Raw genomic sequence first — 27,832 nt, forward strand, 5'->3', positions numbered from 1 at the left:
CACCATCATTCTGGATTAGGGACCACCCTAGTGACCTCATCTCGACTATATCTGACAAGACCCTACTTCCAAATAAAGTCAGATTTTGAGGTTATTGGTGCTAGGATTTCAATGTATCTTTCTTGGGGGACATAATTCAACCCATGCCATTGGCCTTTCAGTTTATTTGATACGAGGCAGGCTATAGTGGCTACCAAGACTTATGCATGGTAGTTAATTTCTTTTACACATACAAAGAGGTTCAGATGCAGAAGCCAAACCCTGCTGACAGAACATCTGAAAAATATCCATTATACCCTCACCCTAATAATTCAGTACTCTAGGATTAGATATTCTCTGGTGTGTTATAATGATCCACATACCATTTCCTGAATATTTTGTAGCAGATGAATTGCTAAGAAAAAAACTTTACCAGCTGGGCATGGTGGCTCATGCCGTAATCTCAGCACTTTGGGAGGCGAAGGCAGTTAGAACCAGGGTCTAACTTCCCTTACAGTCATACTTCTTTGCAGAATATATGTGGTGGTTGAAAGTGGAAACTGGGTACAAGGCCATGTCTTCTTAGGTCACCATTATTTGCAGGGGCCCAGCCTTTTTTTTTTTTTCCTGAGACAGAGTCTCACTCTGTCAGGTTGGAGTGCAATGGTGCAATCTCGGCTCACTGCAACCTCTGCTTCCCAGGTTCAAGTGAATCTCATACTCAGCCACCTGAGTAGCTGGAACTACAGGCATGCACTACCACGCCTAGCTAATTTTTGTATTTTTTGTAGATACAGGGTTTTGCCCTGTTGCCCAGGCTGGTCTCAAATCTTGACCTCAAGTGATCTGTCCGTCTCCCTTCCCAAAGTGCTGAGATTACAAGTGTGAGCCACTGTACTCAGCTAGGCCCTGCCTTTTTCCTAGAATCACTTCCCCTTATCTTGGCTAATTATTCCCATCCTCCTGGTCCCAGTAGTCTATGCTCACTTCCCCTTCCTGGGATGAATGACTTCTTTCCCAGAACCTGGTGCTCTGTATATATCATGGAACGCCAGGGTTGCACTTACCTCTTTTCTAGTCTGTCTTCCCCACTGCGATCTTCTGGGGCCATCATCACTGTATTTGATTTCTCAATGTCTAGCACAAGGCTAGGTGCATAACTGATGCTCACTCACTGAAAAATGAAGGAAATGATAAAAAACAATGAGATGGTTGCCCCAACCTCCTGGACCTTGGGAATAGGTTGACAATAACTTGTCCAAGGAGGAGACAAGGCCCATCTGTAGCATAAGAACTCCCTGAGGGTCTCAGTTCCAGGCTGGGATTAAAATAGGGTGGTATTGTCCAATATGCCAGAGACCAGCCACGTATGGCTATTTACTTATTTAAAGAGAAGGTCTTGTTCTGTTGTCCAGGTTGGAGTGCAGTGGCATGATCACAGCTCACTGCAGCCTTGAACTCCTGGGCTCAAGTGATACCTTCTTACCTCAGTCTTCTGAGTAGCTGGGATTACATGTACATGCCACCATGCCCAGCTAAAGCTTTTTGTTTTGTAGAAATGGGGACTTGCTATGTTGCCTAGGCTATTCTTGAATTCCCGGCCTTCAGTTATCCTCCTGCCTTGGCCTCCCAAATTGCTGGGATTATAGGCATGAGCCACTGCCCCTGGCCCACATACAGCTATTTAAAGTTAAATTTATATTACTTAATATTAAATAAAATTAAAAATTCAGTTTCTCTGTTGCACTAGCCAGATGCCAATTACTCCATGCGTGAGTAGCTACCATGTTGGATGGCACAGGTATAAAATATTTGTATTGTCACAGAAAGTTCTATTGCACAGTGCTGTTATAGGGTTCCTGCATCTCTGTAAAGGGACTATATTATAATCTTAGTAACTGGTCCATTCCCTCCACTCCGCATTTATTTTTAACTCATATAAAATCGTGCACACACTCACACACACAACTACCCAAACCACTAATCACTTTGATTTTATAAAAAGAACATTTATTGATTTTAACTAAAAAGACACTTGTTGCAAGAGGAATTTTATATGTCATAGTAAAAATGTCCTGTTTGAGGGAAACTTTAAGACAATTGGATTTTAACTGGGCCATTTATTTTGTGCCATTGCCACAAGGATGCCACACGTTTAGCATCTGTTCCCTGGTGCATAACTTTAAAAGGGAGCTGGTTGGATTCTCTGGCCATGAGGTGACAGGTAGCTTGAGTCTCTTGGCTCCAGCAACTATGGCAATTTTTTTTTAGAGTGGATCAGCTTTATAGTTTCTGCAGAACTGGAAGACTGACACTCAACATGACCTCTTGACATGGTATTCATTGGTTGGGCGAAGCATGTGATGTGACAGCTTCTCCAATTGTTTTCAAACCAAGAGTAGATGCTGAAGTTAACGACTAATCAGGCTTTGCACAGAAAGGGAGGCCTGAGGTTTTTGCCATCGGCTGGTATTATAATAACATGTGAGTGTGTGTGTGTGTGTGTGTGTGTGTGTGTGTACGTGCACACGAGAGAGAGAAAGAGACAGACTGCATGCAAAGGCACCTGCAATTTCTTTTTTTTTTTTCTTTTGAGACAGAAAGTTTCACTCTTGTCACCCAGGCTGGAGTGCAATGGTACAATCTCGGCTCACTGCAACCTCTGCCTCCAGGGTTCAAGCAATTCTCCTGCCTCAGCCTCCTGAGTAGCTGGGATTACAGGCACGCGCCACCACGCCTGGCTAATTTTTGTAATTTTAGTAGAGATGGGGTTTCACTATGTGTCCAGGCTGGTCTCAAACTCCTGACCTCAGGTGATCCACCCGCCTCGGCCCCCAAAATGCTGAGATTACTAGAGTGAGCCACTGCGACCAGCAGCCACCTCTTATTGCATTAGTGCTTACCTCCTGGAGCCCAAAGGGAGTTACCATCGGTGTTTACACCCCAGCAATGTACTCGCTTAAATGTGATCTGCAGGCCATGCCTTTGGTACCCCAACCTTGGGACGAAGACCTCATCTGACTCCTCTATGATTAGCTTAGCAGATAAACCCAACACCTGCAGAGGCACCCCCACTGTGTCCACCCCTTGAAAATCTGTCCTCTCTGTGAGCTAAGAACACGTTGCCTTATCCTTTCAGGCACTTAGAGAGAGTGTAGGTCAATGCAAAACAACGACTCACAAATTCCAAGCTGTGGCTACAGATTTGATGGAGGAGAAGGAGAAAAAAGAGGGGCTGTGTGAACAGAGAGGAACTTCAAATGTAGACTGATAAAAGAACGGGATGAGGAAGGAAAACTGAGGGGGCACATTTGGGGTTCACAGGGGCCTCCGTCTCAGGTGCGCACACACACCGTATGTTTAACATTAATAATTGCTAAATGATATGAAGTGATCTATCAATCAAATTAATAAAGCTTACAATATTTAGGGCATTTAGTTTGCTAAAATCACTGGCATCTGTGCCTATTAAAAATGACAGATGATTAGGATATCCAAAGTTTGGTAGAATCTGCTAGCTAACAAGGTAGAATTAAAATTTACATCTTGTTCTGGCATAATGAAGATAATTAAAAAGAGTGATAAAACCCTTTGATTAACCCTCATCTCCTCTTGCATAGCATTTTATTATGCAAATGAAACCTCCAACACTGTAAACTTAATACCAGTTAAGAATATGAAGATGTTCTCATTTCCAAAGTACAAAGATATATGCATACATATAAAATATTTGATTGAAATGGGGTCTGTTTTGCAATAAAGTGGAACTCAGGAGTGTGCAGCTCATGGAACAAAATTATGTCTCTCTTTGCTGCAGGCTTGAGTTCTTGTCCACTATGCCATCCATGCTGTTCCCCATTAGTTTCTGCTTTGTTATTTAATTACCTGCCCTGACACGTGATGGCACTGAGTGCCCAGAACGCAAACACAAGAATGTCTGTGTCATCTGATGAAGGGCTCACTCGCAGTCCTGACTTTGCTTTCTTGAGTTAAAGAGTACATCACAGTAACTTTAAAAAGCAGAAAGTCCCTTGTCTGCCCATCTCTGGGGTTTGAAAAGATGTAACCACCCAGTGGGTTCACCTTGTCTGCTGCGTAGACACAGCCCATTTATCAAGATAGGGGAATTGCCATGGAGAAAGAGTAATTCATACAGAGCTGGCTGTGTGGGAGACCAGGGTTTTATTTTCACTCAGATCAGTTTCCCCAAGCATTTGGGAATCAGAGTTTTTAAGGATAATTTGATGAGTGGGGGGCAGCCAGTGAGTTGGGAGTGCCGATTGATCACGTCAGAGAGGAAATCATAGGAAGTCAAAGCTATCTTCTTGCATGAGTCAGTTCCTTGGTGGGGGCCACAAGATCTGATGAACCAGTTTATGATTGGTGCCAGCGGATCCATCAAGTGCAGGGTCTGCAATATATCTCAAGCACCAGTCTTAGGCTATACAGTAGTGATTTTTGTTTTGAGAAAACAAAACAAAAATAATTTGTTTTGAGAAAGGGCTGTTATCATCTTTGTTTTCAACTATAGACTAAGTTCCTCCCAAAGCTAGTTCAGCCTTCGCCCAGGAATGAACAAGGACAGCTTGGAGGTTAGAAACAAGATGAAGTTGGTTAGGTCAGGTCTCTGTCACTGTCTCAGTCATAATTTTGTAATGGTGGTTTCGAAGAGAGGGATTCGAAAATCAGAGGGATGAGTTTTTTTTTGTTGTTGTTGTTGTTTTAAAGGATTGACTCTCTCAATAAGTAATTTCTCTTCTCCCTGAAAAATATTTCTTCTTCAGTTGTGCCAAAGAGAAGTCCAGGATGGCTGAAAGTGGTGCTGAGCTGATTTAATAGATTTTCCCTTGGTCAAGTGAGTTAATTGGCAGGAAAATAACAAAAGTCACTGTGAAAGAAGGAAATCAAATTCCTCTGCCTCTCTTTGCACTCTTCAGCCATTGCTCTCCATCCTCTCTCTTCACAGGGAATGAGCCTTGAGTTATGCCGTGAGAAACAGCCAGTGTTAGCAAGAGAAATCTGAATTTCCTTCCAAGAACCACGCTTTGAAGATTGTTAAGATTCAGAGTCAACCAGACAGATGATGTGGATTGCAGGGGTGGACACATGAAATGAGATTTACAGCCTAGAGGACTTGGGACATGACGAAGCTGAGAAGCTGGGGGGAGACTAGAAATGCAAGAAGGAATAAAGGTGGAGGGAAAGAAGTTTTGGAAGAACCCACAGAGGAGAATGCAATCTGAGGATGTAGTAGAGAGAGATGGGGCCATAAGCCATGGAATGTTGACAGCTCCCAGAAACTGGAACAGACGAAAGATACATTCTCCCTTAGAACTTTTTGGTAGCCCTGCTGGCACAGCAATATTGACTTCTGACCTCCAACACTTGAGAGAATAAATTTCTGTTGTTTTAAGCTATGGGGTGTGTGGTCAATTTATTACAGCAGCCAGGGGAAACTAACACAGCTTTTAGTATCGGGAAGTGGGAAGTTATATGAAAAGTGTAACCACCCAAGGGGTTCACCTTGCCTGCTGCCTAGACACAGCTAATTTATCAAAACAGGGGAATTGCCATAGGGAAAGAGTTTAATTCATGCAGAGCTGGCTGTTTGGTAGATTTGGGTTTTACTGTGACTCAAATCAGTCTCCCTGACCATTCCAGGATAGGAGTCTTGAAGGACAATTTTGTGGATGAGGGACAGGGAGTGAGTTGGGAGTACTGATTGGTTGGGTAGGAGATGAAATCCTAGGGAGTGGAAGCTGTCTTCTGCTGAGTCAGTTCCTGGGTTGAAGGCCCTAAGACCAGATAAGCCAGTTTATCCATCTAGGTGCTACCAGCTGATCCATCAAGTGCAGGGTCTACAAAATATCTCAAGCACTGATCTTAGGTTTTGCAACAGTGTTGCTCTCCCCAGGAGCAATCTGGGGAGGGTCAGAATTTTGTAGCCTCCAGCTACATGACTCCTAAACCAGAATTTCTAATCTTGTGGCTAATTTGTTAGTCCTACAAAGGAAGTCTAGTCCCCAGGCAGGAAGGGGGCTTTGTTTTGGAAAAGGGCTATTGTCTTCTTTGTTTCAAAGTTAAACTATGAACTAAGTGCCTCCCAAAGTTAGTTCAGCCTACACCCAGGAACGAACAAGGACAGGTTAGACTCTAACCTAGAAGCAAGATGGAGTTGGTTAGGGCAGATCTCTTTAACTATTATAATTTTCTCAGTTGTAATCTTGCAATGGTGGTTTCAAAAGGTGACTGGAAGAAAGCAGAAGGAATGCCTGCCTCATCTTGCAGACATCAGGTGCATTCCTGAGAAGCTACAGGTAAGCTTGGTCCTTTCCAATATGGTCTGTGTTGTAGCAGTGTTCTCATCTTGAAAATGGGAACTATAATAACACCCACCTTGTAGCATTGTCGAGAGGATTAAGTAAACTCCTAAATGTAAATGGCTTCGAAGAGCATCTGGCATAGAAGCTGTACTACAGAAGTGTTAGCTTGTAGTTCTGCTACTGTTGCTACTGTTATTTATTATGTTTATTATATTTGCGGCAATTTGCATGCCTTCCTGATTATTGCAGGGCCTCTTTGAATAATTTCATTTACCTAAGTATTTATATAAAAAAAAAACACTTGAAGTTTGTTTTCCAAAATATTATAAAGTTATTTCTGAGTGATGGGTTGGCCATAGAATTTTATTTGCCTGTCTTTGCTTCTATTTCCTAAATTTTTAGCAGTGAACACATATTACTTTGGTAATAAAAACATTAAAGTTTTGTTTTTATTTTCATTTTTAAAGACTGTTTTGTTTTAATTCTTAACAAAAGTGAAGAAGCTCAAAGCCAGGCAATGAGTTGATAGAGAACACTATCTATACACATACATATATACACACACACACATGTTTTAGAGATAGAGTCTTGCTTTGTTGCCAGGCTGGAGTGCAGAGGCACAATCTTGGCTCACTGCAACCTCTGCCTCCTGGGTTCAAGCGATTCTCCTGCCTCAGCTTCCCAAGTAGCTGGGACTACAGGCATGCACCAGCACGTTCAACTAATTTTTGTATTTTTCTAGTAGAGACAGGGTTTCACTATATGTTGACCAGGATGGTCTCGTACTCCTCATCTTAGGTGATCTGCCCACCTCGGCTTCCCAAAGTCCTGGGATTACAGGCATGAGCCACCACGCCCAGCCAGAGAACACTATATAATATTTTTGATGAAACCTTAAGATTTGTAAGAATTTTCAACTAGTAACTGGGGAAAGAGATGGGATTGGGTGGGTGGGTACAGGAAACAGATTGGGAAGCCAGTTTCAAAAGGTTGCAAGTGGCCGGGCACGATGGCTCACGCCTATAATCCCGGAACTTTGGGAGGCTGAGGCAGGCGGATCACAAGGTCAGGAGATCGAGACCATCCTGGCTAACACGGTGAAACCCTGTCTCTACTAAAAATACAAAAAAATTAGCTGGGCGTGGTGGCTGGCACCTGTAGTCCCAGCTTGGGAGGCTGAGGCAGGAGAATGGCATGAACCCTGGAGGCAGAGTTTGCAGTGAGCCGAGATCGCACCACTGCACTCCAGCTTGGGCGACAGAGCGAGACATCGTCTCAAAAAAAAAAAAAAAAAAAAAATGTTGCAAGCGATTCAGAGTAAGATTTTTATATCCCCAAATATCACCCTAAATATTTGCCTGAAATGCCACCATTGTGGATTGAGTCCTCTCCTCTCCAGGGGGATTATTTCTGGGAAGAGAAAAACATCTGGTCACTAAAGACCAGGATTTATCAGCCTGGACACCATCGACACTGTGGGCTGCATCATTCTTTTTTGTTGACGGATATCCTGATCACTGTAAAATGTTCAGCATCATCCCTGACTTCTTCCCACTGGATACCACTAGCACTCCCGACCCCTCTGTTGTGATAATGTTACAGGAAAGGGGGTCCCGATCCAGACGCCAAGAGAGTGTTCTTGGATCTCGCACGAGAAAGAATTCAGGGCGAGTCCACAGTGCAAAGTAAAAGCAAGTTTATCAAGAAAGTCAAGTGGTGAAAGAACAGCTACTCTATAGACAGAGTAGGGCGTTTCTGAAAGTAACAGGAGAACCTGTCCGCCTTAGGTACAACGCTTGAATATATGGGGAGATGTGCTCTCCTACAAGGGTTTGTGATAAAGGATTAATTTTCTTAATTACTATATTTTGCAAGAATCGATATTATTTTTAAAGCAAAATGAGGAATGTCTCTGTTCTCCAGATACTGGGATATCTGGACACTCCCAAGTCTGGGTCTGTTTAGTAAACCTGATTAATTGGTTCCCTTAACCTTACACATCTAGAGGCTCGGAATGTCTAACTTTCTGGGAAAGCTGCCCAGCAAGTCCCCGCCTCATTTTCCAGCCCTCACGCAAAATGGAGTCCCTCTGGTTCAAAGGCCTCGGACAATAACAGAAAGCATTTCCAGACATTGTCAAGTATCTCCTGGGAGTTGAGTAGATACAACAATCACACCACCGCCGCCTCTCCTTTTAGTTGAAAGTCACCGCATAGACCAAGGTCCAGCATTGCTTCCTTCAGATTCTGTTCAGGGAAATTCTGTTGATGGGAAGTCCTGGCTCAGATTCTAGGCCAAGCTTGTTCAACCTGCAGCCTGTGGGCCGCATGTAGTCCGGGATGGCTTTGAATGTGGCCCAACACAAATTCCCAAACTGTCTTTTTTTTTTTTTTTTTTTCCGAGATGGAGTCTTTCTCTGTCGCCCAGGCTGGAGTGCAATGGCGCAATCTCAGCTCACTGCAACCTCTGTCTCCCGAGTTCGAGCAATTCTCTTACCTCAGCCTCCCAAGTAGCTGGGATTACAGGTTCCCGCCACCACGCCTAGCTAATTTTTGCATTTTTAGTAGAGACGGGGTTTCACCACATTGGCCAGGCTGGTCTCGAACTCCCGACCTCAGGTGAGCTGCCCGCCTCTGCCTCCCAAACTGCTGTGATTACAGGTGTGAGCCACTGCGCCTGGCCACAAATTTGCAAACTTTCTTAAAACATGACTGTAACTGCCCAAGGGTTCACCGTGCCGGCTGCCTAGACAGAGCCCATTGATTAAACGGGGCAATTGCAATAGAGAAAGAGTAATCCACGCAGAGTCAGCTGTGCAGGAGACCAGAGTTTTTTTTATTACCCAAATCAGTCTTTATGAAAACTTGAGAATCAGAGTTTTTAAGGATAATTTGGTGGGTAGGCGGACCAGCGAATCAGGAGTATACCGATTGGTTGGCTTGGGGATGAACTCACAGGGAGTCGAAACTGTTCTCGTCTGGGCTGCTGAGCCCATTCCTGGGTAAGGGCCACAGAACTGGTTGGCAGGTTCAGGTGGGGCCATCTGGTCATCAGAAATGCAAAAGTCTGAAAAGACATCTCAAAAAGTCAATCTTAGGTTCACAAGAGCGATGTACCTTCAAGAATAATTGGGGAAGTTGCACATCTTATGGCCTCTGCAATAATGGTTGGTAATACTTAGAATTCCTGTCCCTCTCATCTTGACTTGGTGGGTGGTGGCCTTTCATTTGTTTTACAAGAACAGTTTAGCCTTTTGGGAAGGGCTATTATATAAACTATATACTAAATTCCTTCCCAAAGCTAGTTTGGTTGATGCCCAGGAATGAACCAGGACAGTTTAGAGGTTAGAAGCAAGATGAAGTCACTTAGGTCTGATCTCTTTCACTGTCATAATGTGTTCAGGTATGATTTTTGCAAAGGCAGTTTCATTAGGAAACTTTTTTTGTGATTGTTTTTTTAGATCATCAGCTGTCATTAGTGTTAGTGTATTTTCTGTGTGGCCCATTCTTCTTCTTCCAATGTGGCCCAGGGAAGTCAAAAGATTGACCACTGATGTTCCAGATCATGGAGGCAGCAAGTGGATGAAATCCTTTGAACTGTGGATTCAGAATGCTTGGATTGCTTTAGGGGTTTTGTTTGTTTGTTGGATTTTGAGACAGGCTTCTTGCTTTGTCACCCAGGCTGCAGTGCAGTGGTGCAATCATAGCTCCCTGCAGCCTCAATCTTCTGGGCTCAAGAGACCATCCCACCTCAGCCTCCTGAGTAGCCTGGGCCACAGGTGTGCACCACCATACCCAGCTAAGTTTTTATTTTCTGTAGAGATGGAATCTCACTCTGTTCCCCAGGCTGGTCTTAAATTCCTGTGCTCAAGCAATCCTCTGCCTCAGGCTCCTAAAGTGCTGGGATTACAGGCCTGAGCCACTGCGCCTGGCTGCTTTATCAGTTCTGTCACTCACTAGCCATATGACCTTGGGCAAGGCATTAAACTCCTGCAGTGTGCAGTTTCCTCACCATAAAATAGGGGTTAATAACATCAAACTTTACGTCATTTTCATGTGAATAAGAGGTAACATATAGGCCACAGTGCACTGTGCCTGGCACACAGTACGACTTAATAAATACCTGGTCCCTTCCCTGCAAGTTGGTTGGTGTGTCTCAAAATTAAGAGCGATTAACTAACAATACTGTATAATTGACTCCCCCCATCAAAAAGCCATCAAACAAATTAGGTACCTGCTTCTTTTATCAAACCCAATTTTCCAAGCCTGCTTTGTCTCCACCCCAAAACCTCAGTAAAAATACAGAACCCAACTTGATACAAAATTATGATTTTTTTTTTCTTTTTGTAGTTTAGGAGGGTCTGAACAGAAAGCCCTTATCACTGAGCCTCAGCTGCAGAAGGAATCCTTTAATCGTGACCATCCTCCTGGAAGAATAATACAGATTTAGGGCCAGAAGTGGGTTACTGAGCAAAGAGGAAATACTGCTAGCGGCAACCCTACCCCTTCCTGTTGGCTGGGATTGGCTTTAATCTGCTTCCATTGTGGTTCTGAAGTCTGGAGATATTTGAGTATAGCCTAATTAAGTAGTTGTGGGCCCAGAGAGAATTTATTTTTGTCAGACCCATGTCATACGGAGGGGAATGTGTCAAGGATGCTTGTAAAACAAGCCGGCTCTCTTGAGACCTGTAGTTCCCCAAGCTGCCCTGGGTCTTGATCGTGGTGATTCTCCCTTAGAATCCTTTCGGAGGTGATTTATGAGTTATGAGGAAATCACTTAAACGGATAGTAAGGGTATGGGAGTCCTCTGTAAGGCTTTTCTCTTTAATGAAAAGCAGCCTCAAATCATTTTCTCACAAAGAGCAGCCTGTAAAGTTGAGCTGGAGACATACACAAACACTGGGGGAGTTCGCCCGGGTGAATGCGGGCAGTTACTAGGAACTAGACACGTTCAACATGGTTGCACCATCTTCCCTTCTCTTTGTCAGCCACGTGTACAGTAAAGAGCAGACAAGACGGCACCAATCAACTGGAAAGACCATTTGCATAAGAAGATCAGGGTGAGGCGAACAGCCTTCCGCACACGCTGTGTCAAAGTCATACTTGATCGAACCAATCTGTGAGCCCTATGCAAATCAGACACCACCTTCTCCAGCCTGCCTATAAAATCCGCTGGGGGCCGGGCGCGGTGGCTCACGCCTGTAATCCCAGCACTTTGGGAGGCCGAGGTGGGCGGATCACAAGGTCAGGAGATGGAGACCATCCTGGCTAACTCAGTGACACCCCATCTCTACTAAAAATGCAAAAAATTAGCCGGGCGTGGCGGCGGGCGCCTATAGTCCCAGCTACTTGGGAGACTGAGGCAGGATAAGGGCGTGAACCCAGGAGGCAGAGCTTGCAGTGAGCCGAGATCGCGCCACTGCACTCCAGCCTGGGCGACACAGGGAGACTCCATCTCAAAAATAAATAAATAAATAAATAAATAAATAAAATCTGCTGTGGTCTGAAGCCTCCCTCCTTTTTCAGACTTCTCTGCTCACCTCTCTTCTTACTTCTATTACACTTTCCACTCCTTAACCCACCCACATGGGTCCATGTCCTGAATTATTTCTTGGTGCCAACAAAGAGGTACTTTCGCTTCAGTCTCTGGTTGCTTGCTTTTCACAACCAATCAGACTGATGGCGAGCCACGGCTTCATTTACCTGAGGTGAGCTCCAAGTGGCCAGTGGGAAACCTCTAGCGGGTATTTGGACCAGAGAAGGTTCTGTGTGCGGGCTCTTGAGCCCCTACGCTTGGACCTGCTCCCACCCTGTGGAGTGTACTTTCGTTTTCAGTACATCTCTGCTTTTATTGCTTCATTCTTTCCTTGCTTTGTGTGTTTTTGCCCAATTCTTTGTTCAAAATGCCAAGAACCTAGACATCCTCCAGTGGTAACACTTCGGCAAGTGACAACATCTCTGAGCCTCCGTTTTCTGAGTTAAAAATGAGGATATTAAGCAAACCTGATTAATGAATTTAACATTTATGAAACATCTGTTTTGTGCAAGGCACTGTGGAGAATTGCTTGAGCACAGGAGTTTTTTTACCCCTAGTTGCGAGAGTTAAAAAAACCTGCAATTATCCTGGCTAACATGGTGAAACCCCGTCTCTACTAAAAATACAAAAAACTAGCCGGGCGTGGTGGCGGGCGCCTGTAGTCTCAGCTACTTGGGAGGCTGAGGCGGGAGAATGGCGTGAACCCGGGAGGCGGAGCTTGCAGTGAGCCGAGATCACGCCACTGCACTCCAGCCTGGGAGACACAGCGAGACTCCATCTCAAAAAAAAAAAAAAAAAAAAAAAAAAAAAACAAAAAACCTGCAAATAGTGTCACTGTCTTCATGGAACTTACATTTAGTGGTGTGCTGTTAAGGTTTAATACGTGGATTTCAAAAAAAAAAAAAAAAAAAAAAAGAAGGACCTAGTTTGTAATATTTGCCAATTTCTGTGGTGTAAATATTTCCACCATGGCTGACTTTCCTTTTTTTGAGATGGAATCTCACTCTGTTGCTCAGGCTTGACTGCAGTGGCGTGATCTCAGCTCACTGCAACCTCCACCTCCTGGATTCAAGTGATTCTCCGGCCTCAGCCTCCCGAGGGGTTCGGATTACAGGCACCTGCCACCACGCCCCGCTAATTTTTATATTTTTAGTAGAGATGGGATTTCACCATGTTGGCCAGGCTGGTCTTGAACTTGTGACCTCAGGTGGTCCACCTTCGGCCTCCCAAAGAGCTGGGATTACAGGCATGAGTCACCATGCCCAAACACTATGATTTAAGTTACCAGTGTAATATTGGTGAATGCAAAGATAGGAGGCAATGTGCAACGTCAGCTCCAATGAGCTGATGCACACTGGCTCCAACTCATCATTTCTATTAAAACATTGAAACCTCAGGAAGGTATCATGAGGATTCAGTGAGGTAATAACCAGCAGGTATTTTGCACATAGTAAGGAATGAATACGTGCGAGCCATTATTATCACTTGAGCAGCAGGAGCCTTAAATGCCCCCATAGCAGGGACTGCAGAGCTGACCTTCCTCTTTCTCACTCCTACAAGCAGGTCTTTGCCAAGTTCTGTGAGTTCTTCCTCTGTCAAATCATTCTGTGGCTTCCTCCTGCTGCTGGTCTCCTCCTATTGTTACTATAGGTACAGCTCTGATTTTAGTTTTCTCAGTGTCTCAGAATCAACTAGCCTGATGGTGCATGCAGATTCTAGCGTCCCATCCAGAGAATGTAATTCAGAAGATTTGGAGCATGTCTCAGAGACCGTGCGTTTTCACAGGTAACCCTAGGTGACAGAGTGTGACTTTGTCTCAAAAAAACCAAATTTTTTTTAGATGCAATTAACATTTACAATCAGTTAATTTTAACTAAAGCAGAGTACCCTTCGTAACTCGGGTGGAACTCATCAAATCCGTCCAAGGCCTTAAAGGCAGTAATGCTCTGTTCAGTTTAGTGATGTCGTCAGGTTTATAATGTGCATCTTTAACATTACTGTCTACCTTTATTTATTTTGTTTTTTATTTTTATTTTTATTGAGTTGGAGTCTTGCTTTGTTGCCCAGGCTGGAGTACAGTGGCACAATCTTGGCTCACTGCAGCCTCCACTTCACAGGTTCAACAAATTCTCCTGCCTCAGCCTCCTGAGTAGCTGGGACTGCAGACCCCGCCACCACACCCAGCTAATAGTGCAACTTTGTCTCTAGTAAAAATACCATCTACCTTTAAATGCTATAATGCCCCTACACAAACACTAAAAGGACTTTCCAATCATGCTGTTAGCGGTGGTAGTAGTTACCCATAAGGGTCTGCAGCAACCTCAATTCAATTGTTGTCTCCTCAGAAGAAATAATTCTCCTGAGGGTCAAAAGGCAGAAGGAGAGACCAAGCAAGTTTTAGAGCAGGAGGGAAAGTGTATTAAAAGGCTTGAGAGCAGGAATGAAAGGAAGGAAAGTCCACTTGAAAGAGGGCCAAGCAGGCCACTGGAGCGACCAAGTGCACGGCTCGACCTCTTGCTTGGGGGTTTTCTACACTGGCATACTTACAGGACGTTGCCTGGAAATCCGCCTTACTTGCGTTACTTCTTCCCACTCCTGAGATCTTATCAGGAAGCTGCTGGTCACCGGTTTCAGATGTTTTCTATCAACTAGGAGACCGCCTTCTCCTGACGCCAGCTGTGACCAATGATTACTTTAGCGAGACAGTGTAACAGCCATCCGACCATCACCTGATCGCTGCCCGACAGTCCTGGTATGTATAGGAGGGAGCCCTCTCCTGCCGTGCTGCTACCTGACCAGCTACCTACTGTAGCAATACTACTCCATCTGTACCTTGCTCTTGCACGATTGTGTTCATACCCGCTATTTCTAAATGGGTTGTCAACCCACAAGACCTTAGAATCATGCTTCCTTTAGGTTGTTAATTCAATATTTTAAAATAAAAATTCACTTGAGCTTTAAAAAATAAAAATATAAGAAAAAAAATAAATCGTTGTTTGTATTTACCAACATGTTTACTTTTTTGCACTTCTATCTGTAGATAATATATGAGCCTCCACCATTCAACCTTCCCCGTTTCTTCTGCTGTGCATCTGCTGAAGCCAAAATTTCTTACCTCTTGTTAATGGAAAATATTCTCAATTTTCTTTCATTTTTAAAGACATTTTTGCAGTGTAGAAAATTTGAGGTTGATAGATGTGTTAATTAATTAAATTCTACAACTTCAAAGATGTTATTCAAATGTCTTTTGACTTGCCTTCTCTCTGATTAAGTATCTATCAGCCAACTCTCGTCGTTCTCTTGCTGTAAGACGTATTTTTTTTCTGGGATACTTTTAAGGTTTTTCACTACGTCTTTTGTGTTCTGGAATTGGAGGGCAATGTGTCTACGTGTAATTTGCTTTTTATTTATCTTGCTAAATGTTTGTTAAGCTTCTGGGTTTTGTGGATTGACACTGTATTTTGAATTGGATAATTCTCCTCTTTTATCTTCCAATATTTCTTCTGTACTATTTTTCTTTCATTTTTCTATGGGGACTCTCTCTCTCGCTCTCGTGCTCTCTCTCTCTCTGTATATACATATAAAATTTTGTTTTTTGAGATAAAGTCACACTGTGTGTCCCAGGCTGGAGTGGAGTGGCGCAATCTTGGCTCACTGCAACCTCCCCCTCCTGGGTTCAAGCGATTCTCTTGCCTCAGTCTCTCAAGTAGCTGAGACTACAGGCACACACCACCACTTCCAGCTGGTCTCGAACTCGTGACCTCAAACGATCTGCCTACCTAGGCCTCCCAAAGTGCTGGAATTACAGGTGTGAGCCACCACACCTGCCCCAGTTATACATAAATTATACTGTTTGATTTTGTCCTGCAGGTCTCTGATGCTCCTTTTCTTTTTCTTGATGAATCAGTATAGATAATTTTATTGACTTTTACTTTTTATTATATTTTTATTCTATTTCAGGCTACAGTGAAGCTCATTTGATGGATTTTTTTTTTTTTAATTTTACTTTAAGTTCTGGGATACATGTGCAGAACGTGCAGGTTTGTTACATAGGTGTACATGTGCCATGGTGGTTTGCTGCACCTGTCAACCCGTCATCTAGGTTTTAAGTCCCGCATGCATTAGGTATTTGTCCTAATGCTCTCCCTCCCTTTGCCCCCCACCCCCTGACAGACCCCGGTGTGTGATGGTCCCCTCCCTGTGACTATGTGTTCTCATTGTTCAACTCCCACTTATGAGTGAGAACATGTGGTGTCTGGTTCTCCATTCCTGTGTTAGTTTGCTGAGGATGATGGTTTCCACCTCCATCCATGTCCCTGGCAAAGGACGTGAACTCATTCTTTTTTATGGCTGCATAGTATTCCATGGTGTATATTTGCCACATTTTATTTATCGAGTCCATCATTGATGGGCATTTGGGTTTGGATTCTTTCTTAGAGCTATTATATTTTTCAGTTCTAACATTTCCAGTTGTTTCTTTTGTAGTATTTTAACGTTTCTGTTTTAATTCCCCTTCTATTTATGCATATTGTTCAATTTTCCCACTAGATTCTTTAACATATTGATAGTAGTTATCTTAAAGTGTTTTTTGCTAATTCTAACATTTAGGTCATTTGTGTGTTTATCAATCAGTTTTTTTTTTCTCTAGCTAATTTGAGCACATTTGCCTACTTTTTAAATATCTTAGAATTGTATTTGAAAAGCATTGTGGGCTGGATGTGGTGGCTCTCACCTGTAATTCCAGCATTTTGGAAGGCCAAGCAGGCAGATCACTTGAGATCAGGAGTTCGAGACCAGCCTGGCCAACGTGGTGAAATGCTGTCTGTACCTAAAATACAAAAATTAGCCAGAGGTAGTGGTGAACACCTGCAATCCCATCCCAGCTACTTGAGAGGCTGAGATGGGAGAATTACTTGAACCTGGGAAGTGGAAATTGCAGGGAGCTGAGATTGTGCCACTGTACTCCAGCCTGGGGGACAGAGTGAGACTCCATCTCAAAAAAGAAAAAAAAGAAAAAAGAAAGACATTGTATATACAAGATGACTAGAGCCTGAGTCAAGAAATACTACCCCAGAAAATGGTTTATTCTGTCCCTTCTCAGACATCCACTTTAGAGTGGAAGGGTTCATTCCCTTTAATCTCATCCTAATTTTACTGGGTTTGGGTTGGGTTGCAGCTTCAGTGTCCTTCAGTTCACCATTGGTTTTAAATGATTTGAACGTAAGATCAAGATTCTTCCTTCAGCAGGGCTTGGGATCTGAGTCCTCGCATGACTTCTTCGATCTGTGTCTCTCCTTCACTACCAAGGCTCCAGCTCTTTGGACCTTGGAGAACTCTTTCTGCTCTACAGCCCACCTGCATATTTTCACTTCTTCTTCTTTTTTTTTTTTTTTTTTTTTTTTTGAGTCAGAGTCTCACACTGTTGCCCAGGCTGGAATGCAATAGCTCATTCTCAGCTCACTACAACCTCAACCTCCCAAGTTCAAGTGATTCTTGTGCCTCAGCCTCCCGAGTAGCTGGGATTACATACACAGGCCAGCATGCCTGTCTAGTTTTTGTATTTTTGGTAGACATGGGGTTTTACCATGTTGGTCAGGCTGGTCTTGAACTCCTGACTTCAGGTGATCCACCTGTCTCATCCTCCCAAAGTGCTGGGATTACAGGTGTGAGCCACCGTGCCCAGTTATTTTCAGATTTTTTGAAGCTGTCTCTTAGTCCTTATGCCCCCCTAGCCTTCAGTGAGCTGCACCATGTACTCATGGAGGTTCAGATACAAATAATTAGGAGGTGAGTGTGCCTCTGAGGACTCCGCCTGCTCTTCTGCCCTGCCCCCAGCCTTCTGTGTGCAGTTCTGCAGCTCAAAAATCAATGGGAGTGCTGGAAAGGAAAGTGTCTGAAAGTGAATGAAGGAGCAGTTGCTAACATAGGGGAGAAACAGATGCTAAAAAGTCAGTGATTTTTCACTACATTATTGCACACATGCTCGCAACGTGACTTCAATTAATCTGGCCAGGTTTACTTCTCTAACTTCTTCTTTTTGGTGGATACTCCCTGGTTTCCATCCTGTACCACAATTGCACCAAATCCCATGCCATTCCCAGATTTTTTTCTTGTAAATTTGCTCTACCAGAAACATCTTTAACATTTCCCATTCTTCACTCCATCGATGAGTCCTATTTATCAGCAAAATTCCATTTCAAGTTTCCTTCTCCAAGCAAGCCTTCCCTCAGTCTGATTCAAAAACCACCCCGTAAGTTTGTGCTCTTCTTTCTTCTAGCCCTTATTCTACTTTATTTTGATTACTTGTCTACTAATACATTTGTCTCCCACACTAGAATTTGTGTTCCTTATGGAGTGAAGCAATGCCCAATTTCAGTTAGCATCCCCAGAATCTAACAGAGCAACAGGAACTCAATGATTTGTGTTAAGGAACATTGAGCACCCAGGTCCCCCTTTTCAACAGCTTCATCTTAGTTTCTGCTTCTTTCATAGTAAACATAACCACAGTTCTCAGCTCTTCACATAGACCCCACTACTTTAAGTGATTATGCTATTGTTTATGAGTACTTACTGCTTCCCAAAGCTTTCCAATTATTATTGTATGCAGTCCCCCACAACTCTGCAATTTTGGTGTGCATTAGCCTATTCTCACACTGCCATAAAGAACTACTTGAGACTGGGCAGTTTATTTAAAAAAAAAAAAAAAAAAAAAAGTTTAATGGATTCACAGTTCTACATGGCTGGGGAGGCCCCAAGGAACTTACAATCATGGCTGAAGGCAAAGGGGCAGCAAGGCACGTCTTACTGGAGAGAGAGAGAGAAGGGGGAAGAGCCACACACTTGTCAAACAACCACATCTCGTGAGAACGCTATCATGAGAACAGCACAGGGAAACCACCCCCGTGATCCAATCACCTCCCACCAGGCCTCTCCCCCAGCATGTGGGGATTACAGTTTGAGATGAGATTTGGGTGGGGACACAGAGCCAAACCATATTATAGTGCTATTACCATACTTTTCATTGACAGATGATGAAACTGAGGCTTAGAGTATTCCAGCAATGTTCCAGAAAGACCTGGGATTCCAACCGAGGTCCGTGTCAATCGAGAGCCCACACTGCTGTGACTACAGCTAAGCCTTTTGTGTCTTCTTCCCTCCCTTTTATTTCTCTATTCTTCTCCCTTTCTGCCTCTGGCTCCACACTCCATGATTGGTTGATCAGCAGAGCTAATCCATCTGGTGGTTGACACACGGTGCCTCGGAGCTCTGGTTTTCCCGTTTCTGCTTCTGTATCATCCAGCAACTTCTGTTTTCCTCTGAGGTCACCCTTAAAGGTTTATGTGTCGTGTTTCTCATTTCTGCCTTGTCAAGGAAATCTTGCCAGTGCATCTATCAAAGTAATCATCACAGGCCTGATGTAAGAGTATGGTTCCTCTCACATTTTTCATTACTAGATAATTTATTAATATCCTTCCAGAGCAGCACTAGATTTATCTTGATAAAACTGCTATCAGCGGCGACATAAGAGATGCCCCTGGGATGCACCAGGAAGAGCCGTGCACTCACCTCTTTCACCCCTTAATACCTCAGGAAGCCCAACCCAGAGTCAGCCCAGGGGGGCTGCCAAGACCCAAAACATTTTATCATTTTGATAAAGTTGACCCGGGGTAGCCTCGAAGGGATTGCAGCCTATCTCTCCTTTCTTTTCTGCTTGTGGCAAACACAGGCTTGTCTGTGTATCTGGGAAGGCAGGTAGTGAGGGGTGGATAAATTACCTTCAAAGAGTTCACTATTTATCTCATTTTCATGTGCGCATCTACAGGGAACAACTTCACCTCTCAGCTCAAGTGGGCTTCCTGTGAGGCCTCGCGTCTGTGAGTGGTGACAGACCTTTGCATTATTTTTGTGGCAGCTTCCGGTCATGGACTTCTTAGAAATGTGAGTGGAATGTATTGTCCTTGCCTTCTGTTCTCCTTCATGTCCTCTTCTCTCCAGGACGAAAGTGGAGAGACCAGACGCAGTTCCCTCCATCCCTGCTGAATATTTGCAAAAATAAAAAGGCAAGAGGCCTTCTTGGTGAGGCAGCTGCCTCCATAGGCTCCCCACAGACGTCATTGAAGGGGTGCATTTGAGATGCAAGTATCCCTGCATTTGCCGCAATTGAGCGTAGCTCTTTTATAAATTGGGTTTCATGGTTCATTTATCTTGACAGCATTTCCGCCCCCAACCCCTCAACAAAACCAAAAGACAAAACATAAATAAAAATATACATAGATACTATGGGCAAATGCTCCGGAAGGGAAAAGTAAAATCTCTTGGTGCTGCTATGTGTAAACAGATACCTGGATACATTGTTGCTGGAAGGGCCGATCGGTTTGTCAAACTGGGAATAAATGTGTCTGTATCATACTCAGCCAGGCTTTTATCCCACCATTTGCTATATGTGCACAAAGAATGATTTTTGTAATATGTTTGTTTTTGCTGCATTGTTTATAATAACAAAAGACTTGTTACGGAAGAAGAAACTGATACAATAAATAATGGTACATTCATAAGATGGAATACTGCACAGTCAGGCAAAGGTGGAGACAGATATAAACGTTAGGATAAGGAACAAGAGATACTTAGTGATAAAAAGCGAAGTAAAAAGTACCTTTTATAGAATGCTCCTCTTGTCCACACATTGATTGTTACTTGAAGGATATACAGGAAACTAGCAACAGTGGTTTCATGGGAGAGGGAGACCTGGTAGTCTGAGGAAGGGAGAGAGAAGATTTATTTATTTATTATGGCTTTATATTTATTTATTTGTTTATTTTTTGAGATGAAGCCTCGCTCTGTCGCCCAGGCTGGAGTGTAGTGGCGCGATCTCAGCTCACTGCAACCTCCGCCTCCTGAGTTCAAGCAATTTTCCTGCCTCAGCCTCCTGAGTAGCTGGGACTACAGGTGCACGCTGCCATGCTCGGCTAATTTTTTGTATTTTAGTAGAGATGGGATTTTACCATGTTGCCCAGGCTGGTCACGAACTCCTGAGCTCAGGCAATCCGCCTGCCTCAGCCTCCCAAAGTGCTGGGATTATAGGTGCTACTTAAATTTTCCCTGATTATGTGTCACGCTTTCAATTAAAAGTAAAGGACCATTGGGAGGCTGAGGAAGGTGGATCACCTGAGGTCAGGAGTTTGAGACCAGCCTGGCCAACATGGTGAAATTTTGTCTCTGCTAAAAATACAAAAATTAGCCGGGTGTGGTGGCGGGTGCCTGTAATCACAGCTACTCAGGAGGCTGAGGCATGAGAACTGCTTGAATCCGGGAGGTGGACATTGCAGTGAGTCAAAATTACACCACTGCACTCCAGCCTGGGTGACAGAAAGATACTCTATCTTAAAAAAATAAATAAATGAAAACAAAAATAAATAAAAGTAAAGGATCTTCATTTGGCTCTTTTTTCCATCAACATTTCTGAGGCATATATATATATATATTTATATTGCTTTTTTCCTAAAATGAGCTTGAGCCACACCATCTGGTTCTTCCCCCCCTCATTTCCCTCCATAAATAATAAAATCTATGTTGTGCAGGTGGGCCATAGCTGACCAAACCGAGGAAACAGTGCTAACCACAGTACATTGTTCTCTAATGGACAAAGCCAATTTTCATGTCAGTAATTCCCACAATGGTCCGAGTAGCAGGAAAAAAAAGGAGTCTACTGCTATTTTCCAGTTGAAGAAATTGTTCAACTGGAAAATAGTGTGACATGTTCAAGGTCGCACATCCTGCAGGGAATAGAGCAAATACATTCAAATTTGACTGAAGCCACGAACCACGCCCTCTGCCTTTTGCCCCACTCACTCTGGGAATCATTTCTCTTGGGCACTTTCAGAGGTAATGGCTGTGCACTCCCATTTATTTTGCACAACCCCCTTCTTCTACCTGCTGCTGAACTGGGGACCTTCCCAGTCCTGTTCAGTTGCTGGTGAGGCTGTGCCTGCAAGCTTTGGGCTCCAGGTGCCTGCTGGAGGAGAGCTGGCTCTTTCCATTGCTATTTCAATGCTGAGGATGGCTCCAGCCTCCTGGACAGATGGCCAATTGCACTTGAACTCTCAGAGTGCACATACGTCAACAGTGATAGAGAGCTTCAGCTGTGACCAGAGCTGGGACAGCCATCCAAATGCAGAGCCATTCGTCACTGTGGTTGATTCCATAAAATCAGCAATGAGGGGATAGATGAGGGGGGAGGATGCAGCCTCTGCTCTCTGTAGCTTGGCAATGCTGGAAAGACCCAGCACACACCTGACTTCACCAGAGTCAAGACCGTCGATCTCTTAGAGGTTAAAAATCCTCAAGGAAGTGCCTTTCTTAAGGTTACCACACCCAATGATTGTTGTAAAAAATATGCTACTATGACTGCTAGACACACAAAATAATAGTATACCTTTTTTTTTTTTTTTTTGATGACTTACCCAACAGAGCTCTTGGAGAAGGAAGTTCTTTATCTTTTATTCTGTTCCAATCCCTATCTCCTCTGACGGTTTATCTTTTTCTTTCTTTGGGGTGCCACTTCATCTTCTAATACTGGCTTCTCTAGTGTCTAAAAGAGAAGTGCCAGCAGAGCAAAGAGCAATGCAGAGTATTCAAATCTCCTATTCACGGTTTCTTAGTGGGGTAGCCTGGGGGAAGTTGCTGGCTATGCCTAAGCCTCAATTTCCTTTCTCCCATACTCGGGCTGAGCTGCATTTTTAAAACCCTGATTAGCTTTGAGGAAGACCTTCAGCATCAAATGTGTAGGATTCAGAGGTTCCATAGAAAAGGCAGAAAGAAAAGAGCCAGATGACAGGAGGATTCTGGAGCAGGTGCAGAGAGGCTGGTTGGAGAACCCAAGGAACACTGGGTCCTAATGCTCTCTGTGAGTGACTACGAAGTGCCGATAACATTTTTAACTCCTGTGCTCTAATTACCAGAGGAAACTCTCTGGAGGCAGGCAGGAGCAACCAATATGGCCTGAGAAACACAAAGATGGGGGAAAGATGTGTCTGTTTGTAGAGGAGGAGTTAGTGGGGCCCAGTTTGTAGAAGTTCACTTATTCAGTGTGATGGTTGATTTTATGTGTCCACTTGATTGGGCCATAGAGTGCCCAGATGTTTGGTGAAACATTATTCTGAGCATTCTTGTGAGGGTGCTTTTGGGTGAGGTTAATATGTAAGTCATTAGACTGAGTCAAGAAGATGGCACTCCTTAATGTGAGGGGACTTCATCCAATCTGTTGAAGGCTTGAATAGCACAAAAAGGCTGACCCTCCCCCAGATTTCTCCTGCCTGACTGCCTTTGAACTGGGAAATTGACTTTTTCCTGCCTCCAAACTGAAACTTAGACATCGGCTGCTTTTTTGGGGTTTCAGGCCTGCTGGCCTTTGGACTGAAATGACACTCTTGTCTCTCCTGGGTCTCCAGCTTGCTGACTCACTCTGCAGATATTGGCACTTGTCAGCCTCCAAAATTGCATCAACTCAATACCTTATAATAAATCTGTTTATATATCTCTATCTAACTATCTATCTACCTATATATCTGTCTCTATCTGTTTATCTATCAACATATCTATCTATCTATCTATATCTGTCTATCTATCTATCTATCTATCTATCTATCTATCTATCATCATCTATACATATACCCTATTGGTTTTGTTTCTCTGGAGAAACCTGAGTAATACATTCAGTGATAAGTTCCTGTTCCCACTATTTGTAACACTAGGCTTAATTTTGTGCATAATGCAAGTAGAAGTTGCCAGGTTCTCTAAGATAGGGATGGATAAACATCTGTGGAAGTTCAGAGGTGACGGGTGAGACAGTTTGCTATACTAGAAACAATGAACATTTGACACTATTCTGTGAGAAGCAGAGACCCAACAATTATTGAGCATCTATTTAAAAATAGTAGTTCACTTACTTCCCAACAAATCTCCAGAAACTAAACACTATAGTTCTCATTTTCCAGACTAGAGAAGACAAGCTACAAATCCAGACTCATTGGCTCCAGGGTCTATTTACTTTAGGCTCCTAATGCTTCCTGGGCTCAAGATCATTAGCAGACTCACTAGCAGAATCATCATTCAAATTAATCTCAACAAACTTGAACCCTAATCTCTTTTTTTTTCTTTCTTTCTTCTTCTTTTTTCTTTTTGAGACAAACTTTTGCTGTGTTGCCCAGGCTGGAGTGCAGTTGCCAGTCTCACCTCACTGCAACCTCTGCCTCCCAGATTTAAGCAATTCTCCTGTCTCAGCCTCCCAAGTAGCTGGGATGACAGGCACATGTCACCATGCTCAGATAATTTTTGTATTTTTAGTAGAGACGGGGTTTCACCATGTTGGCCAGGCTGGTCTCAAACTCCTGACCTCAAGTGATCGGCCTGCCTTGGCCTCCCAAAGTGCTGGGATTACAGGCATGAATCACCACACCCAGCCTAACTTGAACCCTAACCTCAAGTTCATCTCCTGGCACACAAAAAGTAAAAAGTCAAGCCTCACACTCAGGATCTAAAAAAACAAAGACATATACAACTGTATGAGATTCAGTTTTGGCATCTGTAGAATGGGTGGAAGATATTTATTCATGGAGAAATTGCAAGAAATAATTGTAGCATGATTTTTACAAGTACAAAAATGATTATTACAGTAAATATTACAGTAAATATCCACACTTTGGATATTTACTTATGGTCACATTGCTGTTCCATGCCAGCATAATCTTGCCGAATGCAACATACCTTTGTCCTGCTTCAGTGACTTCCCTGATGCCTTGCACCTTCTTCTTGTACACCCAGCTCACTCTCAACTCTGACACTTCTGGGGGGAAATGGTGGGTTGATGGTCGAATGTGCTGTGGTTCACAGGCTCCCATGTGATCCCTAGATGAATGAAGACATAGTTCCCCTCCTGTCTCACCTGTAGGGTAGCATAAAGCCTGAGAAAGTCTTTAAATCCATACTTATATCAATCTATTTTTTTCAAGGCATGGTGTTCTTAAACCATAGTGATTCACAGAGTAATCTCAAGGAGCTTAATGGAGGATGAGGGATTTAAGAACTAGAGCCTGGAACCATGTATCTATTTTCCAGACTCTGAAAGAGGGCAAACAAAATGTCATCTATATGCATGTAAGGGTGGAGGGGGCAGGCACATACTAGGTGGATTGGGAGCATGCACTCCAGACTTGAACAGGTTTAAATGACAAGGACATAACAAGGTCAATCAGAAACTCCAATTTATTCTGTCATTAAATGAATGCTTTATGTCAACCATGGAGCGAAACTCTCAAGTTCTAGTTGATGTCAGAAACATAAACTCCCCCCAGAGACTGGCTGGGAAGGTGGAGAGATGAGTCAGGGAGTCAGTAACTAAACTCTTTTCTCAAGGTTATTTAGCAGATGGAAAATTTTCCATAAAGCTCCAATGATCCCCTCTGGAACCTTCTAACAGGGCTGATACTTACAATAAGTCTTAAGCTCCAGGGGAGGCCATAAAAGAAACCAATAATAATGACAGAAGAGGCTCAACACAGTTAGCCAAAGATTCATCCCCACAAGAGAGGTGGAAGCCTTCCACCTATGAGTGTCAACAGGCCTTTACTGCTCACACTGGGGAAAAGCAATTGGCTGAGAGAGGTAGAAGGGCTTAGAGAATTTCCAGGTTGACAGTTAAGTTTCTAACTGCTCCGCTGCCTTCTTGGGTAGCGAGGGAATCTTGTTAGGGGTCAGGACCGGACTAGGCATTATAGAACTTGATTTGGTGCCTCCAAATGGTGATATGGGCTTTATTTGTCCTGGGTTCCTTCTCCTGTGAGGTAGAGGCTGATACCACTGGGACAATACCTATATGAGACCAGGTATGGCCTAGATCCCTGGCTTCAAAAGGCGAGATGACCTAGTAGACTAAAAAGAGCATCTTTACGCTCAGACATACTGAAATTGAACTCACATTTTGATTCTCAAAGGCCTTCTCTGAGCTTCGGTGTCCTTTTCTGAGCAGCGTGCTTAATAATACATCCTTCACAGGGTCACTTGGTGAATAAATGAACTGCTGTCATCAAATTACCTAACACTGTGCTGGGCATAGATTAAACATTCACACAATGGTAATTTTCTGACCCATCCCTTTATAGAACTGGAGACCGTATATCGCTGAACAGACTTGGATCTTGACTCAAACCTTAGGAACTCTACAGATGGATCTAGGCTTGTTCACCTCTCTCACCTTCAATTTAATTTCCTGGCTTTCCAGCTTCCTTCCTGCCTCCTTTATTTCCACTTAAAGTGTGCCCATCTCCTGATACTGCTTTCTCTACACTCTGACATTCCCAAACCAGGCTTTGCTTTATCATAAACCCTCACCCTGCTATTCCTGTGATAGAATCGATCCTTTCCTTTTTCGTACTCCTTAGCATACGTCTCTGTAGACAACAATAAGCAGTTGCTCTGCTCAGAATCACTTAAGACAGTGCTCATTAACGTGTGTTTGGTGGGATGTCAAGAATGCCTGTACTACCTTAACCCCAGCTCCATGCAGGCTAGACACCTAAATTCAGGAAAGAAAGTTTCAGCCACTGTCTTTTGATGGAGGAGAAAAAAGTGTACCTCATTTATTAGAGCTTCCTAGAGCACAAGAAACAAAGAACAGACTCACATCTCAATAGATTATTTCAGGGCGAGAAAAATGTCCTCTGAGTCATCAGGCATTATGGTGAAGGGAAGTTTCTTTCTGATTGCTGAGGACGAGTTTTCCTGGTGCAAAAAGAGAGAAAGGTCATCCCATTTGGAAAGGATGGGATGTGCAGACACAAAGAGACAGGTTCCAAACAGTTTTCTGCGGTTAAAGCACAAAATATGTTGAAGGAGATGAGCCTGGGGAAGACAGTGGTGCCAGATGTTGAACAGAATAGGTTGGAAGAACAGAGGCAAAAAAAAAAAAAAAAAAAGTATCTATAATATATACATATACCCAGTAGGAAACTGCAGTGAATATTCACTGTGCCCTTTTGCAGGAATTCAAAAGGGACATCAAGAACATTCCTTAATTATTCCAGGATCAGGGACTAGAACTCCTCCTAAGATAAACCTATTATAGACCCCATTGCTACAGAGCAGGGCTCCCTCAGGTTACTCTGAATCGAGGGGAGAAAAAAATTCTTGGAACAAGTATTTTTGACTAAGGGTGAACCAAGCTGAACTACTCCCATTGTTACGGTCCTATTTAAAAGGCACAATTCACCATGAGTTCAAAGCATATCTTCATTCAAGGTGACAGCTCAGCGATGAATTCTGAGAGACGTTAACAGGAGGAGTTATGAGGAACATAGCGAAGGAGTTAAAATTTGAAGGAAAAAAGGACTGGGGATTATATGGTCTTGAACTATGGAAAAGGTTGAAATGCATTCAAGAAAGCAATAAAGACTAGTGAACCAGAAACTCCCTGCTCACTTATGATAAAATATCTAGTTAATACCAAATAAAAGATTCAAATAGACTTGTTATGGTTCTTTAGAAAGTCTCTCTAAAATAATGCCTATATCGCCCACACTTTTTTTTTTTTTTTTTTTAAAGCACTTTCACAAATAAAGTGTTGCCTTTAGGAAGGAAGATTGGCTATGGGGAGTAAGCCGCTTAGCTAGAATGAAAAAGATATGAGAGGAACATAATTTCTGAATTTGGAATTGTTCTTAGACACTGCACTAAGCATCCTGCCTTGCAAACAAGACCCGCTGTTTATTTTCTGTAGGAATTCATGGGCCACCCTGAGCACAAATAAATGCACACTGGTTTAGTGGAAGAGATGAAAAATCATATTTACATTTGCAGTAAAGGGTGAATAGTGCTCTAAAAGAACAGGCACTTCAAGAGCACAGAAGAGGGAGTGAGTGCTCAATGCCTGGGAAAAATCAGGAAGGCGTCTTAGGAGAGATGACATTTGGGCTAGTTCTTGAAGGGTCAATCGGAGTTCACCA

The 27,832-nt window shown here is 43.3% G+C and overlaps 1 long non-coding RNA gene across 1 annotated transcript; it reads right to left on the reverse strand.

Moving 5' to 3' along the window:
* Window positions 1-1,050: 1,050 nt before the first annotated feature.
* On the reverse strand, window positions 1,051-26,689 carry LOC126944806 (uncharacterized). Its single transcript, XR_007722190.1, has 6 exons — window positions 26,515-26,689; window positions 25,810-25,891; window positions 24,600-24,740; window positions 22,298-22,425; window positions 20,491-20,590; window positions 1,051-1,153 (listed from the first exon to the last, which is right to left on the reverse strand). It is a non-coding gene; the product is annotated as an uncharacterized LOC126944806 (long non-coding RNA).
* Window positions 26,690-27,832: the final 1,143 nt, after the last annotated feature.

Source organism: Macaca thibetana, chromosome 20 (genome assembly GCF_024542745.1).
Source record: "Macaca thibetana thibetana isolate TM-01 chromosome 20, ASM2454274v1, whole genome shotgun sequence".
NCBI classification, from domain to species: Eukaryota; Metazoa; Chordata; class Mammalia; order Primates; family Cercopithecidae; genus Macaca; species Macaca thibetana.